The following is an 8,033-nucleotide window of genomic DNA, read 5'->3' on the forward strand; positions in this document are numbered from 1 at the left end:
TCAAGTATGGAATGTATGATGTAAATGCTGAGCTGATTCTTTTCTAAGGAGTTAAAATATGGATGTTAAATGAGAACGTAAAAAGAAATTTAGAAGCTGAAAACATGAACTGTTTGCATAGTATTTGTGGCATAGGAAGAATTAAAAGAGTAAAAAATGTCGAGATTCGTAGGAATGGCAGAAAGGGAAGATGGATCAGAGTGTTTTCAGAAAGTTGGGGCATGTAGAAAGATGATAAATGATGGGTTGTTGAAGAGTTCAGTTCTGAAGTGGTGAGAGGAGAGAGATGAGGAAAACCTAGAAAGGGCTCGATAAATAGCTTGAAAAGTATTAGAAAGTTAAGACCCAACATCTATGAAGTGCAGTCAAGCTAGAAATGAATGTGCAGTGCACATGAGGATTACGATGACCTGCTAATGAGCTTTCTTTGTAGGTGTAAAAGGCAATGGATAATTTGGAAGTTTTCTGCACATGGGATTAATCCACAATTCAGCAATTAATATGTGAGTGTCAGTGACAATTGCTTTGTCTTCTGACAAGACAGACCCTCTGCTAGAGAAAACGCCGTAATGCTGTAAGAATATACTGTAATCGTTTTTGCCGGACATGGTTGTATTTTTGGTAGGCATAATAATCCTTTAACTTCTCGATTTATTCACACTTTTTGAACATGTTAATTTCTACAAGCCTTAAATCCAATTGGAGCTGAGTAAAGATGCCATTACCCTTCGGGGTGAGATTCGAACTCTCACACTCTAATACAGGCCCGTACCCAGAGTTTTTTGTTGGGGGGGGGGTCGTTTTTCCAAAAACTGGACCTTGTCTTTTATAAATGTCATTGCATATATAGGTATATAGAAAATGAAATACTTGAAAATGTTATTTTAGTTATATTAAGAAAAAAAACTGGGCAAGCGGTCTGTGCCCTTCTACCCGATTAGATGTTATTCAAAGTACTGACTTTGGTTAACAGAATTTTCACAGAAAATATAGACTTCCAGAAATTTGGGGGAGTTGGGGGGCGTCTCGGTACAGGCCTGTAATAAGAGTGAGGTTACTATTTAGTCCACCGCAGCTGGTGGTTTAAGTTAACTTTGGGGCAACTTAAAAAATCTCTGGCATCCACCAGACCACAAAACAAAAATACCATATAAATATAGACAATCCCAAGACTACGGAGCTAACTTGCAGGAACGTTTCAACCTCATTTTCTCCTGGAGTCCAGGGGTGTTAATAGTAGTAAGGTACAGAACTGAAATTAAAGAAATTACATGGTCGATGTAAGTCATAGTGAGTTATCAAAAGTCAGACACCTGTATATCTAACCAAATGTATACTGCTTTCGAACATTTCAGCAAAAATGGCATCGTCAATAGTTTGCAAAATAAGGGGAAAATTCACAAGTCGATGTAATACAAGGCATTCTCAGCATACACACGGGAATGAAACCGCTTTCACAAACGTTTCCTACTTTATAGTGATCTGTGCCTTTGTGTAAACTAAAGAAATCGAAACTGTTATCGGTAAGTATGAAGTACCACCCTGCACGGTTGAGTTAACTCGGCCACTTAACACCCGTAGGCACCACTTTCTCTTATCTGCTCCCTCGTCTTCTTCTTCTTCTTCTTCTTCTTCTTCTTCTTCTTCTTCTTCTTCTTCTTCTTCTTTCCCATTCCAACTGGAAAAAAAGCGTAAAGAATTACTTCGAAAATCTTGACGAATCATGGGAGAGTTCTTAGAATTTTGTTTCCGTCACTGGTGCATTGTCCTTGCTAATAGACTCAGACAGGTGACCGAGTCATTTTCGCTTCGTTAGTGAGTTTAGGTTTTACAATGACGCTATTCTGTGCAGGAATTTTTCAAATAAAGATTTTAATATTATCATATTGATCATTTGAGGTCCATGAGTTAAAGGGAAGGTGTTGCATATATCTTAATTTTCTTGAATATGTCTTACCAGCCTATGATATCCCTAACACATCATCTCCTTATACCTTATATATATATATATATATATATATATATATATATATATATATATATATATATATATATATATATATATATATATATATATATATATATATTGAATTTAGGTGGCAATAATGACTGGAACTTTCTGAACTCTAAGACAGAACCATTAAGTATTCTACAGTTTATTCAGCTGTTTCAACATTTCGGTGTCTTTTTCAAAGGGTATCCGAAACAGTATGTTTGCCTGTGGATGGATTTTATTGAAACAGTTGACAGTAAGGTAAGGTACTTTATTTAAATTACAGCTTGATCGGTGGGCTATGTCAATGAGTTTGACTCCTGGTGAGTAATGCCTTCGGTATTTTTGTCTGTTCTTGATTAATGTTAATATTAGTCTGTGTTAAGGTAGGTGCTGCTCTCTCTCTCTCTCTCTCTCTCTCTCTCTCTCTCTCTCTCTCTCTCTCTCTCTCTCTCTCTCTCTTGACCAACGTACATACTGAGGGATGCCTTGAGTTACTTGCAGACATTCTGACAGCAAAGTTGCAAAGGTAACATATTGTTCCTTTGACACATACATACTCCAAAATTCGGCAAATAGCCAAGACATCCCTCTCTCCCTTCCGTTGAAAACGCAGAGAGAATAAAAGAACATTAATATAAATCTTGAAAACACAGAAGATGATACTGGAGATATCTCTCGTTGCGCCCCAGGTCAAGGATGCAGACAAAGGGACCATCTTCTGAACGGGTTCAGGTCCGGAATAAGGATTTCCGAGTAGAGACCTTCTTGCTTTCAGTTAGGATATGATCGTATACAGTTTCACGGCAAATTGATTAGTTACATGCAATTCTTCTCTCTTCTTTCTCTCTTTCCGTTTCTCTCTTTCTGTGCATGATTCACTCGGTCTCTCTCTGCCGAAGCTGCATCCTGCAACAATCAGCTAACAACAAAGTAAGGAGTCAAATGTTTAGATAAATCATAGGCGCACCAAACCCCTTTGACCACCGGTTTTGAAACAGAGTGCGAGTACACTCAGTTACAAGACAACCCGCTTTTAATGAATTACCAAACAGACTAGAGAGAGTATGTTCCAGTAGTATTTACTTTTGTAAAACATTAACTATCAGATACTGTATCTGTTATCAAAATCGGAACAAACTGCTGAATCAACACAGCTTTGTGGTGGAAAAGTAGTAAGTGCATTCGTAGCCCCTGAAATGTAAGACTTCCTTCTTACCGATGACGACTGAAGAAAGGGAAGAATAAAATACAAAAAATATCGACGGTAAACACACTTACGGTGAAATAGCTTACACACACACACACACGCACGCACACACACATTATATATATACATAGATATATGTGTGTGTGTTTGTGTGTATGCATATATTTAGAATCTACTGGTCACTTTTTACCAGATACTTGTGTAATTTTTAATAACTACAATGCCCCCTTGACTTCCCGATTTCTTCACACTTTGGAAACATTTGTCATTACTAAGCCTAGATCTAAATGAAGAAATAAATAAAGTTATTCTGATGCCCGGCCAGATTCGAACTCGCATCTGGGGTATCAGAACAAGATAACAATAATCACCTGGCCAAAAAGAAAGATATAAATATTTTCCCGTTCATAGGTATTATATTTGTCGAATTCAGGTACATTTACTAGAGCTGGAATAGACCTAAATCGTTTATTGCTTTTTAGACTGAAATTTATATTTAGAATATCTACTGGTCTCTTTCTACTAAAGGCGTCTGTAATTTTCAGCAACCACAATACCCTCTTAACTTGTGTGTCTATGTGTGTGTGTGTGTGTGTGTGTGTGAGAGAGAGAGAGAGAGAGAGAGAGAGAGAGAGAGAGAGAGAGAGAGAGACTATTGTAACTGCAACTCTAACATTGCACAAATAAATTCTTTTTGAGTTCCTTCCTACTTTCTTACGCTGCATTTTTTTTTTTTTTTTTGCACACAAGTGGAAGTATCACTCGGTGTTTTGAGATCCTTGCCCAAGGAAACATCTTCTCCGAGTGAAAGCTTCTTCCTCAGAAATCTTTCTTTTAAAACACTGCCATTAAATCGAACAAGGAAAATAGCCAAGCTGTCGCTGTAATAATTTTCTTCCTATCAGAGCTTCATCTTGTCATTTTTTTAAAGACCAGTGTTTAATTTTGATGTAATATATATATATATATATATATATATATATATATATATATATATATATATATATATATATATATATATATATATCTTCAAGATGGTTGCTCTGATGATGATGTATGTATGCATTATGATATATATATATATATATATATATATATATATATATATATATATATATATATATATATATATATATATATATATATATATATATATATATATATATATATATATATTCTCTCTCTACAAGATGGTGGTTCCTGATGGTGTTGTTTGCATGTATGTATATAAGTATGTATGCATGTATGTATATATATATATATATATATATATATATATATATATATATATATATATATATATATATATATATATGATCATGCTTGGTGGTTAATTTTGCAATATGTGCAAGACGTGCAGATCACCATTTTTAGAAGTGACTGAACGTTGACATTTTGTTACACTGTACTTTGAAATGTCTTTTTTCATTTCTTTTTTTTATTATGACTACTGTGGATGATCCAGGCAGGTGCTGACGATAACAAAAAAAGTGTGGTTTCAATGATATTTATAACTGCTTTTAGAAATCCTTCTCCATCAGACGCACACGCACGCTCGTCACTCTTCAGCTGCTAATTGTCAAGCATTAGAATAATGGCTTCCTTCCCCTTTCCTTTCTTCTGTTTCCTCTTTCTTCTTGGTAAGTTTTCACTTGTTTCGTCATAGTATAATAAGAGACATTTGCATGGTCAGTTCACTCTTATATACTCTTATTATTATTATTATTATTATTATTATTATTATTATTATTATAAATTTTAAGAAAGGTCTCTCCTGCTGAATTAAGAGAGCCTCTAGCAACCGTAGGCACCTCGGGTCAGGGACCTTTCCAGTTACTTCCGTGTTCCCTACTATTATATTCCTTTTGATGCTAGTATGGTGCGCCACTCTCATGTGATTTTTTATGGCGCCTTCTTAAGCATCACAGGTGATCCTCTTTGAAAGTTTCGTGGTGATCATACCAACTTGGGAGCTGGGACTGGATATTATTATTATTATTATTATTATTATTATTATTATTATTATTATTATTATTATTATTATTAAGCTGTCAAGTCTGGCACGGCCGCTCAACACAAGCGGGAACTAGGACATATTTCGTGTGTTAATGGACCTTCTGTTTTTATGTGCTAACAACCCCGTTTCTTAATATGAAGCAGGATATTTTGAGAAAATACAAAGAAATACAGTAATATATCGATTATGTGTAAATATTGTTTGTAAAACTTTGTGTGTTGGTAATAGGTTTTACATACGCTATTGAATTCAATAACATTACGATAATATCATTTGCAAAATCAACTTTTTGGAAAGCTGATATTGCCCCTATACATACATATCAAAACTTAATTGTAATTTTTTTTTTCTTTTCTTCCTGACCAGTTAATACTGGGATCACACTCACTCTGTGAATCATTTTATAGAAGTCTAAAAGTACTTCTCATTCCTGTATACCTAGAAATTTTATGTTATTCTGGAAATTTATTGTAGCAGTAAAAGATGTTAAGACAGCATCTGAATAAGTCTATAGCAGTAGTTTTCAGGTGGTGACCTTTTGGGTGGTCTACAGGACATTCGCTCTATTGATAAAACACGAGAATGGTACATGTATTTTAAAATTTATTGAAAATTCAGTACGAAAACTTTTATCCAAATAAATAGTTGACCATTCATTTTATTGTTTTATCCCTTTCCAAGAAATGTAATGACAAGTTCAGGTCATAGCACCAGACCCTAGCGAGTGCACTCGTGATCCAAAATTTGTATCCAGTCCTTGGCAAGTTACGAAACATTTGGCACCTCACTGAACCATTTCCAATCATTATTATTCCTCCCTTAACTGTCGAAATATATTGCTACGGTGCACCAACTACAGTCAGTCAGATATCTTTTGCTATTTGCATCAGCTTACTGTGTGAGAGTGGATTTTGGTGTTTGTTGCACATTAAATTCAAAGAGAGGAATTGGCTCGCTTTGTGGAAAACGCAGTTCGTTTTACATTACCAAGTACCACACTTAACATTGAAACTTGTCAGTAAAACGAGAGTTCAAAAGCCTGGTTGCAAATAAATGAGATAAAATGGTGGCTGTCTGCTTAACTCAACATTATTTTATCGTTATCTCGAAATTCCGTATGTATTTCTTACTTAAGAAACGCATTTCAAACTAAAATGTTTACCGTCTATGCTTTATTTATTATTTCTCAAAACTGAAACGGTCCACGATAATATTATTTATTGGGCTGATCAGTAGAAAACCAGGGAGACTGAATTGCAAACACTGCTTTACATATGACAATACCAAAGTTTTCCATCGTAGCATTCGCTTAAAACCGCAGCAGCTTCATATAGTAATAGAACCAGCAAAATATCTTTTTATTGCATCTGATACAGTTGCATTACAATGACTTGATATAAATTAAATGAATATTTTAAGATTTCTCTCTGTTAGGAAGAACGTGTTGGAAAACTCTGCGGGATTCACATACCTATTTTCGTGAAGCTGCTACTCGTGGCAAATTTTCAACGTTCTGTGTATATATATATCAGCTACTGTTAAGCTCCCCAAGGAGCAATCTCCAACTCATCTTCTGACTGCCTTTGTAGGAAATCGGTCATAAACGTATAACTTCCCTACCTATTTAAAATAAAACACAAAGCAGAAAAAGAATCACTGAAACTGACAACATGATATCAAACAGGGCCACATCATCTTTCGCCAACGACTAAAAGGCCATATGTGTAACTATACCTGATTCATATCTAACCAGAAACATATTGGATCATTCATACCTACCCCAACTCAAATAAATAAAATTAAATAAATGAAAATGCTGCTCTTCATCTATCTCCGAATTTGGCCAGGTCATCCTTGGCACATAGCCTACCCCTGAACAAAATTTCGTTGACACCAATCAACGTATTTACGAGATGTCTTACAAGAGGCTTCCATGCAAACGAACAGACACGAGCAAAATCGGCACAAAATCTTGGCCGATGTAAACACGTTTATTATCAGACGGGGCTCGTTCTATTTCCTGAAAGAAGCTGCCTTTGAAAGTGAAGAAAATGAATTATTTGAACTTAATTTTCTATATTATTGGTAAGAAATTAGCTTTCAGTTTTCATGAATGACACAGCTATTATCAGGTATAGCACTTACGAGCAATGATTCAGCATTAGGCGTAAATTCAACCAAGATCTGACCAAGGTCTTTGCACTGACCTGGTTGGCCAGGCCGTCTACGTCATCCTTCCAGTGTGGCTAAGATGGGAAGGCATATCAAACACCCTACATACTCAGTTAATGGGGAAGTTCAGTGTTTTTAAGCTCATCAAATTTGAATGAGCAAAGCTTGCCACTAGTGGATTTTCAAAAGATTGAAGAGAGCCAAGGGAATGAAAGATATTCAAAACAGAAATTCTTGTATCTTTTATAAACTCCTACGACTACTTTTGTTATGATGCAAATACTGAAAGCCCGTCAAGGAACGCCTCTCCTCCATCCAGTACTGCATAATGATATTAGTCTCATAATAATCAGGACTGATGTGTTTCAAGAAGCACCATATTCTGTCTTTCATGTACTTCATTATAAACTTCATCAAGTTCTCTCTCTCTCTCTCTCTCTCTCTCTCTCTCTCTCTCTCTCTCTCTCTCTCTCTCTCTCTCTCTCTCTTTTCGTCAGTCATCCAAGTGACTTTCAAAACGCTCCTGTAAACCCTATGGGTGTTAGCGAATTCCATCTCTACAATAGCACAGGTTAAGTTCATGTAGAATTTTGAGACAAATTTGAAGTTCACTGAATTTTTGAGAGAGAAATCTAGCAGTA

The sequence above is a fragment of the Macrobrachium rosenbergii genome, chromosome 14 (assembly GCF_040412425.1).
Source record: "Macrobrachium rosenbergii isolate ZJJX-2024 chromosome 14, ASM4041242v1, whole genome shotgun sequence".
Lineage (NCBI taxonomy): Eukaryota > Metazoa > Arthropoda > Malacostraca > Decapoda > Palaemonidae > Macrobrachium > Macrobrachium rosenbergii.